Below are 10,946 nucleotides of genomic sequence, written 5' to 3' on the forward strand. Positions count from 1 at the left end.
TTCAGATGAAGTTCTTTTTTTCTTTCTTATTTTTTTTCTTTTCCTTCCTAGTTTTAGAAATAAATGATATGTGCAGTTATAGAGTGGACAAGTAAATCTGGAATCCGCAATACCGCCTTCGACGAAACCCTTGAGACCCATCTCTTTTCGGATAATGGAATAAAGGTTATAATTCAATTACGGGATTCTTTACTCTTGGTGGTGGAGACCCAACCATGTAGAGAAATAGGGAGGAAGGGGAAGAGTATATTTGACTAAGACTAGTTGGGGTTAGAGTTCATCCCACTGGAAACTAGGAGATGGGAATGGAGGCTGAAGGCTACAGATGAGTGAGGGACGCAAAGTCTCTTAGACATTTAGGCTGCCTTTGATTCTCAAACTGAGTCTAACATAAACACTCAACTCTCAAATTATTAAATTCATCCAAACTCAAAACTTTTTTACATGTGAGATTTATAATATTTTTCAACTTAAAACATATTTATACATGATATTCACAACTTTCTTCAATTTCTCATAAAAATTATTAAACTCATCTTAACATCTAAATATATTTTAAACTCAGTTTAGATGGACTTTATATAATTTTTTTTACTATTCAATTTATTATTATTTATAAAAATTTCAATTCAACTGAATTCAACTTAACATTCAAACGCAGCCTTACTTGCTGGGTGAATTGATCGATGAAAAGAAAGTGTTTTGTGGTTTGGAGGCTACAGAGGCTAAGATTTATAGTGGTTTTTTCTAGGGTTCGGGGAGACCATAGAGTCGAATGGAGGAAAAGATAAGCACGGCCCAAGCTGGCTTGGAACTGAAGTATGACGCAGTTGATGATCGGGTCCTCTGGAAGGAGTGTCCACTTCAGTGGTCATGCACCTGAAAAGAAAGGACTTAAGAGTTTGATATTGAGGGCCATTAAAGCATAGCTCCGAGCCTAACAAGCTATCACGTGTAAAAGGGATTCGGCCCATAACTCAAATAGATGATTGATGTAAGAATTCTATAATTGATGAGATTTGGCCACTTGGAGCCTAACTACTCACCCAAAGGCCCATTTGTGTTTTTAGCCCTGTATTCCTTCCAAGCTCCCCAAATGAGATAATGGGCTTGTGCCACGTGTCGACACAAAAAATCAACCCTCCCAATAACTGACAACCCAAAGACAATGTAACGCCTCAATGAAAGATCTAAACTACATGGCCTATACTTCAAAAGGACTAGTCAATGATATAATTGGAGTCCCATTGGAACCTTATAAAGAGCAAGAACTTCTCCTTCCCAAGCAATGTGGGATCTCATACACCACCTACCCTTATCCATATCATATGGGATATCACAATCTACCCCCCTTAAATTCCCGACGTCCTCGTCGAGTCTGTCCATTGTAGGTGGCACGGTTCAAGTCTCACATTTCTGGTTGGAACCTGGCTCTGATACCATTTGTAACGCCCCAATGAAAGACCCAAACCACATGACCTATACTCCAAAAGGACTAGTCAATGATACAATTGGAGTCCCATTGGAATCTTATAAAGAGCAAAAACTTCTCCTTCCCAAGCAATGTGAGATCCCATACACCACCTACCCTTATCCATATCATATGGGGTATCACAGACAACCTGTCTAATGAATTGTTACTAAGGCTTTGTTTGGAAGTTGAGCTTATCTCAACTCATCATTACAATTTTTTCAAATTTCAATATAAAATATAATAAACAATTCAACTTTTTCAAATCCCAAAATAATAATAATAATAAACAATAATATTCTAACAATATTTTATCATCTCAACTCAACTCAACTCAACTCACTTTAACATCCAAACCCACCCTAAACCAATATTAGAAAAGGTTCGTTTTCTACTGTTTATAGCTCAATCTAAATCCTCAAGTCTAATGAATTGTTACTAAGCCGAGATGGTTCAAACTTCATACTATTTTTACAACGTAAACAGATCGAGTCTCTTCAAAAATTTTGAAGACATGGAAAAAAAAATATATATATCTCTCTCTATAGTCGAGCAATGCCAACCCAGAGACGTTGTATGTACGCATTGACAAATGCATAGCGCTTTCATAAGAGAGTTCCACTCCTTGCACTCGGATATGAACTCAAACAGATTCTACAAAATATAAATATCAAAATCCATCAATAGCAATGGCCAAACCATTCCTCGTGGAACCAATCATTGCCATTGCCGTTTACGTTTGATCCCTAAAACCAATTTAGTACCTTCATGTCAAAGCTAATCTATCTTCTTTCTATATCTCTTTGTCCCATTCATTCCTCTATCCTGATCAATCTCCTCAACCCTAAAATGACATTAAACAAAATTTAAAAGCGAGATCAGGAAACTTCAAAACCACTCACTCCTGTCTTTCCCTCCATATATGTTTTTGAGATCGGTGGTGGCGTGAAATTTCTAAGCTTGATCCCAAATCATGTGTTGCTAACTTGATTGAAGTTGGAGGTCCAGAAATGAATGTGCAAAGAGACAGTTGATGTTGTTGTGGTCTAGGGTGCAAAGTACATGCGTGGTCCTCGTGGGTGGAAATCACACTGCCGCTAGGTTTAGCACTTGCTAAGCTCTTCCTTTTTTTTTTCTTCTTCTTCGCTCTCCCACTATTTCTCCTACCTCCTCTACTAGCATCTACCATCTTCTTTTATTTCTTTCTTTTCTTATTTTTGGCTCTCCTTACTATCGATCTTTTTCCCGCCCCTAGCCGCTTCTATAAATGCCCCATCACCAACTCGAGCTTCTCACAACCACCATAGCCAAGCTAGTTCATGTATGTAGTTTGATATAAACAAGAATTTGTGAATATGGGCATCAACATTGCTCCTGGTTTCTTCACCAAACACTACAATAAATACAAGCACTTTCCTAGAGGTAGGCTTGGATTGTGTTGGTTTTGGTAACTTTGGTCATTTGCAGAGAAGCAGAGTGATGAAATGCAAAGAATAAGTTGGTTTCAAGAAGGTGCGTTGCTTGCACTTTTTCATTTACTTTACAGTGTACTGCACTACCTATTTATAGTAAGTATAAAGGAATAAAAGAATAAGAATCCCTAACTAATTTGTACAGTTTGTGTAAAACAGAATTACAGCTTATTGTTTTCTAGAAGCATCTTTGTTGAGCTGGAGTGTGACTATAGTGGCTTGCTAAGATGACTCTAACAGCCCCCTTCAAGATGGAGATTGTATGTCAATAACTCTCGTCTTGCTCAATAATGAAGAGAACATTGGAGAATAAATAGCTTTTGTGAGGATATCAGCTAACTGGCAAGAAAAGGGTGTGTATGCAGTTGAAATGATGCCCTCTTGAATTTTATCCCGAATTAGATGACAATCTAATTCGATGTGCTTGGTCCTTTCGTGGAAAACTGGGTTGGAGGCAATGTGTAGAGCAGACTTGCTATCACAGTAAAGCAGGGCTGGTTGAGGATGTGGAACCATGAGATCAGCAAGCAAATACTTTAACCAGACAAAGCTCACAAGAAGTAGCAGCCATAGAGCGGTACTCTGCCTCAATTGAACTACGAGAGTTGGTGGTCTGCTTTTTGCACTTCCATGAAATAAGTGACTGTCCAAGGAACAAACAGTAGCCAGTGGTGGATCTTCTTGTATCTGAGCATGATGCCTAATCGGAATCACAATAAGAGATTAATTGCCAAGAAGATGAAGTAGGAAATAATAAGCCTTGTCTAGGTGATTTTTTTACATAGTGCAGCACCTTGTAAGCTACTTCAAGATGTAGAATCTGAGGAGCACTCATGTATTGACTGAGTAGATTAACAGAAAAAGATAGATCAGGTTGTGTGATTGTTAAGTAGAGGAGTCTCCCAATGAGCCTTCTAAATTTTGATGGGTCATGTAGCAATTGGCCTTCATCCTTAGTGAGTTTGAGTTTCGGGTTCATGTGAATTGAGCTAGGCTTACAAGCAGTTAAACCAGCATCATTAATTATGTCTAGGCAATACTTCCTTTGGCATAATTGAATTCCAGTTGAGTTGCAAGCCACCTCTAAACCAAGAAAGTATTTAAGTGTACCAAGATCTTTGATTTTGAATTTTGACTCTAAAAAAATCTTGAGAGCTGAAATACCATGGGGATCATTGAAAGCTACAACAATATTGTCAACATACACAAGTAATGCTATAAAAGATGAACCACTTCCTTTAGTAAATAGACTGCAATCAGCTCTTGATTGGGTAAATCCAAATTGTAACAAAGAGGAGGAAAATTTGGCATACCATTGCCGAGATGCTTGTTTGAGGCCACACAAGCTCTTGTTTAATTTGTAAACCTTGTTCTTTCCTTGAACTGAATATCCAGGGGGTATTTTCATGTAGACTTCTTCCTCCAATTCTCCATGTAAAAATGCGATATGAATATCGAATTGATGGAGTTTCCAACCTTTGATGGCAGTCACGGCAAGTAAGGTTTTGATTGTAACAAGTTTTGCTACGGGTGAAAAGTTTCATGGTAATCGGGACCTTCTTCTTGGGTGTAACGCTTGGCAACTAAGCGGGCTTTGTGCCTTTCAATCTTACCATCCAAATTATATTTTATTTTGTAAACCCATTTTGAACCAATAGTCTTTTTTCCAATAGGCAGATCAATAACATCCTAAGTTTTGTTCAATTCTAAGGCAACAATCTCATTATTCATTGCAATGCGCCAGTCCAAGCTTTTCACATCTTGTGTATAAGTAGAAGGTTCATTGTGATGAAGTATAGAAATGGCAAAAGCAGCATGTTTAGGAGATAATTTAGCATGAGACAAGACATAATGTAACAGGTATAAAAGAGTTTTTAGTGAATTACCTTTGGTCTTTGAGCTTGAAAAGGAAGTAGAGGTTGCAATGGCTTGTTTACAGGAATAGTCCTGGAGGTAAGCAGGTGATTTTTTTTGTCTTTTGGATTTACGAGAAGGGATATTTGTTTGTGGTAGGAGAGAAGAGTGGTTAATGGGAGGGATGGGATGTGTTGTATCATGTTATGTGAGAATGTTAGAATGAAAGGGAGATGTGGCTTGCTGGGATGTGATAGTTTCTGTTGAAGGCTCGAGATGGGGTGATAGTTGAGCTGGAGTTGGTTCTGGTGTACGATCAATATGTGGTGACGTTTGGATTGAGATGGATTCTGTTGTAGGGTCGAAAGGTTGTGATGGTGAATATGTTAAAGGAATGTCAGAATGTAAGTGTGTGGGCTGGGTGTTGATATCGGTATTGGGAGTTAGAAACTGAGATGTGGGTAAAGATTGTGAAGTGGGAGATGTAGTTTTATAAGGAAAGATTTGTTCACAAAAAATGACATCTCGAGAGTAAAAAATAGATTGGATGAGTAAATTGAACAACTTGTAGCCTTTGATGCCAAATGGATATCCAAGCATAATGCATTTTCTTACTCTAGAGTCAAATTTATGTATGTTTTGTTTTAGAGTAGATGCATAGCAAAGACAACCGAAGTTTCTCAAGTGTTGATAGGTTGGTTTGGTTTTAAAAAGGAGTTGGTATGGGCTATTGTTTTGTAAATTGGGGGATGATGTTCTGTTAATGAGATAGGTAGTGGTTAAAATACAATCATTCCAAAAAGATAAAGGAACACCAGATTGAAATTTTAAGGCACAAGCAACATTCAAAATGTGTTGATGCTTTTGTTCTACAACCTCATTTTGTTGAGGGCTTTCGACACAAGTTTTTTGTGAACAATTCCTTTTTGCATAAAAAATCAGTCATTAAAAATTCATTTCATTATCAGATCGAAGGGCTTTAAGTTTTGTTTGGAATTGTGTTTCAATTAATGAGCAAAAAGATTGAAGTAAACGTCGAGTTTGGGATTTGTTTTTCATCAAATAGACCCAAGTGGATCTGGTAAAATCATCAATGATGGTTAAAAAATATTTTGAGCCATCGTATGCCATCTGGGAACAAGGTCCCCAAATGTCACAATGGATGAGGTCAAATGGTTTTGAGGCGTGGTTATTGCTAAGAGAAAAAGGTAATCTGTGATGTTTTGATAAATGACATGTAGAGCATGGAACAATTGAATTTATAGAAGGTAAAAGATGTAAATATTTTTGTAATAAGGATAGTCGTGAGTCAGACAAGTGACCCAGTCTACAATGCCATAAATTGTGAATATGTTGCTGAGAGGTAACAGCGGCAGAAACAGGTTGTTTGCTAAAAGGTAAAGTGGATAAGATGGAAGATAAGGCTGTGGGAGGCACTCCTGTAAATCGAAGATGGTAAAGACCATTGACAACCTCACCCTTCCCAATCGTGCTCCAAGAAAAAAGGTTCTACACATAACACTCATTAGTAGAGAAAACAAAGCAAGAATTGATATCCTGAACTAATTTTTTTGCTGAGATGAGAATGAATTTAAAAGAGGAGATGCATAAAACATCTTTGAGAGTGAAGGCAGAGTTAAGTGTAACAATGCCTTTGTGAGTAACTTTGGTATGATTACTATTTGGAAAGCTGACTTTAAAGTCAACTATTTTGGGTGAGGAAGTATAACAGAAGGTGCAACAGATCATATGATATGTTGCACCGGTGTCAATTATCCAAAGAATATAATGTGAAGATTTTGCATGAGAAACTAAGAAGCAGGAAGGTATATCAGGCATGCTTGAAGGGGAAGGGCAAACTGGAGATGGATCGATGGACTGAACCTGATTTACTGCTTGTGTACCGTGTGACTGGAGCAAAGCAATAATGTACTAATATTGCTCTTTAGTTAGACCTGCTTAAGAGTTCTCATTGATCTGTTCTGTGAGAGAGACTAATTTGGTTGATAGAAAGGTCAGACCCTTTGGATCGAGTGGCAAGCTTATGGCCAGGAGGATAGCCATGCAATTTGTAGCACCTCTCTGCAGTGTGACCAACGAGATTGCAATGTGTACATGTGGGTTTGTCAAGGTTTGGATTGGCCTTAAAGCACTTTTCCAGAGAATGACCTGAGACTTTGCAAAAGGTACAAAACAATTTTTCTCGATGTTGGGAGGTAAAAGGCTTGGGAATATATCGGTTGGGTGAATATTGAGTTTTGGTAGCTAAAGCCAATGTGTCATGGAGATTGGGAAGATTAGAGATCTGCTTACGTTTCTCTTCTTGTTGGACGAGAGCATAAACTTCACTCAAGGATGGAGTGGGTTTGAGAAGAATAATCTAAGCTTTGATGTTGCCGAATGAGTCATGGAGTCCCATGAGAAATTTCATCATCCAATCACGTTGTTGATTCTCAAGAACAAGTTTCAGGGCACCACATGAGCATGATGGAATAGACTCAAAATTAAGAAGTTCATCAAACAGACCTTCAATTTGGAGAAGTAAAGACTGACAGAATCATTACCTTGGGTGAGATTGTGAATGGATTGTTTTAATTCATAGATACGTTCCCATTATTTTGGGCAAAACGTTGCTCGAGTTCAAGCCACAAATCATGGGCAGTGTCAACATAAACGACACTGTTTTTACTTTCAAGGGACATCGCATTTTGGAGTCAAGTTATAACCATGTCATTCCATTCAAGCCATGGTTCTAACAAGGCATCCGTGGAAGAAGGTTTAAGAAAAGTACCATCAATGAACCCTAGTTTCTTCTTGATTTTTAGTGAACGACGCACAGTGCGTGCCCAGGAGTGGTAGTTTTCAGCAGTAAGGGGGTGATTGGTGAGTAGCGTTGTTGGACCATCATTGTGGTTAAGAAAGTAAGGACTATAAGGGTCTTTTGGGTTGCAGTTGATTTTGGTGGTATTTTCAGTAGTCATTGAAAAGCATAAGAGAAGAAAAAAAATAGAGAAAGACGATGGGATTTAACCTGGCTCTTGATACCATGTTGGTTTTGGTAACTTTGGTCATTTGCAGAGAAGTAGAGTAATGAAATGCAGAGAATAAGTTGGTTTCAAGAAAGTGCGTTGCTTGCACTTTTTCATTTACTTTACAGTGTACTGCATTGCCTATTTATAGTAAGTATAAAGGAATAAAAGAATAAGAATCCCTAACTAATTTGTTCAGTCTATGTAAAACAGAATTACAGCTCATTGTTTTTCAGAAGCATCTTTGTTGAGTTGGAGCGTGATTATAATGGCTTGCTAAGGTGACTCTAACAGATTGTACCATTTTGACGCTCCATATTTGATAATCAGGTATCTCGACTCCTACAAGGTTTTGAAGCTTCTCGTCTGCTCCATGCTTTTGGCATTGCTCGTTGTTTCTTTCCCATTGATAGGATCCACCATTAGAGGATTCTCAACCTCTTCGCCAGCCATTATTTTGGATGCTAAAGTTGTCAATGATCTGGTCAATCCCGAAGTTTTTCCATTGATCTTCTGTGATTTGACGAACGAATGCCTCCTGAAAGTGGGAGAGAAAGTTGTTTTCCTAAGCAATGGGGCGGAGGAAACCATATACAGCTCGCTTTAAATTTTAAGGGAAATGAAATGGACCTCATCTTTGTCACGGATTTGAAGCAACATAACTCAATTCTGAGCAAAATGTTTGACTTCGTCTGGGTATCTAACTTCCCTACCGCCGCAGATTTCATTGACCAGACTAGATCTCAAGATTGACGACATTGTCACCATTGAACTCGGCGAAAATCCATCAGTTCCATTCTCAAGATCATCCAACTATAAAATCGTCTACCTCAAGTAGTTGGACTCGACTATCATCGTCATGAAGAAAACCAATCTTGCTATTGCCAAGAAGGCAACACTCAAGAACCTCAAAGACGTGCTCCTTGAGCCACCACGAGTGGCTTCAGGCAAATCAAGCCACTATTTAAAACGAACCCGATACCTTCCCGATTTAATGGGCGATAGCCTGGAGGGCTACCCACGACGTGTGTTCATAGATCTTACTGGAGAAGGAAGGCGGCAGCGAAACCAACTGGTTTGAAAGGCATTGCTCGACTAGGAATAAAAGACTTTGAGATGTACAAGACAGAGACAGTGACAGAGGAGTCTTCAGGGAAGGAGGTAACACGAATCGGGATGTCGGGGTGGTTGAAGAGAATGTGATGGAAGAAGAGTACGTGGTGATGAAGGCAAAGGCAGAGGTGGTGGAGGAGATGGTTAAGAGCAAGGTGATAAAATTAGTGGACGAGCTTTTTCTTCGAATGCAAACCGTAGGGGAACGAAGTCCATGAAGGCAAGATAGGGAATAATAACAATTAAAGGAGCCAAAGTGCTTATGGGGAGTGCTTTGCATTGTACGGACGACTAAGGGATGAAAGTGTTGCAGTGCACTAGTGTGGGGTTGACGATCGACAAGGATCAAGAGAACAAACATCTTATGAGAATTAATTGATCACGTGTTTTGCACTGTAGTACTAAATGTTACAGATATGCATATATACGTTGTCGCTGGAAATTTGGTTGGATTCTTCTTAATTTCCTTCAATTTCTTAGTTCGATCCCTAGCTTAGTTCTTATTCATTGTTGAGGGGAGTAGTCATGATCAGGAAGTTTTCCAATGTTCTTAATTACGTTTAATTGCTATGAAGTGCATGGTTGTTAATCCTATATATATATATATATGGTTATGTATTGTTGTTGTGCATGCATGCATGTGTCTTGAATATGCTCGTGAATGAATTACCATACACAGGATGATATACATGATGAATGTTTGGGAGGAAGAAGATGATCAATTTCATATCTTTATCCGAATTTGAATAGAGTGGATGGAAGGAACGTGAATAAATAAATTAAGTATTGATATTTATTAGCGAAATTCATTAGAGTTTTTTGAATAACATTAACGTTTGGAAACTAAACCAAACTCAACTCATCTCAATTCATCATTATAACTTTTTCAAATTTTAACATAAAATATAATAAACAATTCAATTTTTTCAAATCTCAAAATAATAATAATATTTAAAAATAATATTATAACGATATTTTATAATCTCAACTCAACTTAATTCAACTCAGTTCAACATCTAAACACACTCTAAATACTTAATAAATACTTTATGGTCACACCTTAATCACTTATTTAAAAGTCAATGATGAACCTCTCCTTCCATCATAAGGATACACAATCTATGAAATCTTTAATCTACATATGAAACCCTTGGACTGTCAGTGTCCACCTTATGACACCAGTAAAAGAGCAGAGCTTAAACTTGCATTATCAAACTTCGTATAAATCAAGGGCTTGGGCCGTCGTTTGCAAATTATTCCTAGGGAATCTGTCTGTACAGTCTCGGGCCTCGGCTCCAGTTGTGCTGTGTGTTGGGTTGGACCGAGTTTATCTGTTGAATTACGTCATAAATAAAATATAATAAATAATTTTATAATAATTAAATATTATATAATAAAATGAGAGATAATTCAAATAATGATGAGTAACATTACAATATAAAAAAAATAAAAATAAACTAGCCTACATCGTTAGTCGTAGACAGGTATGAAAAAGTCACGAAATTGATATGATCATACTAGACATTCTCCATCAACAACATCAAGTCTTATAAACACTTCGATCTCTTTTAGATATACAAACGGTTTCATCTCATCTCATTATTATAATTTTTTTAAATTCTAACATAAAATATAATAAATAATTCAACTTTTTCTAATCCTAAAATAATAATAATATTTTATTCAACTTTCAACTTTTATTTAAAACTATCTCATTATTCAAACGGAGGCTTTATCGGCAACAAAAAAATACATATAAACCTCTAAAATATAAAAAAAAAAAAAAAAGATATTAATTTAATTACCCGTCACGCTTGATCATAGATATTGTAATTAAAATGTTAAAAATGCTGCAAATAAGATTTCTCAAATTCAGCCTCGGCGTATTTATGAATTTGGACGTAAATTAGAGGGAAAGAAATGAACAAATAGTAAAGAAAAAGAAACGAGCATTATGGTCAAAAGTGGTCACGAAGGTCGCACACGCAAACAGCTATGTAAATTAAA

The 10,946-nt window shown here is 37.2% G+C and overlaps 1 pseudogene; it reads left to right on the forward strand.

The window, feature by feature from the left end:
- The first annotated feature begins 8,357 nt into the window (after positions 1-8,357).
- Positions 8,358-9,260, forward strand: LOC109003555 (annotated as a pseudogene).
- Positions 9,261-10,946: the final 1,686 nt, after the last annotated feature.

This window comes from Juglans regia, chromosome 8, assembly GCF_001411555.2.
Source record: "Juglans regia cultivar Chandler chromosome 8, Walnut 2.0, whole genome shotgun sequence".
In the NCBI taxonomy this organism is placed as follows: domain Eukaryota; kingdom Viridiplantae; phylum Streptophyta; class Magnoliopsida; order Fagales; family Juglandaceae; genus Juglans; species Juglans regia.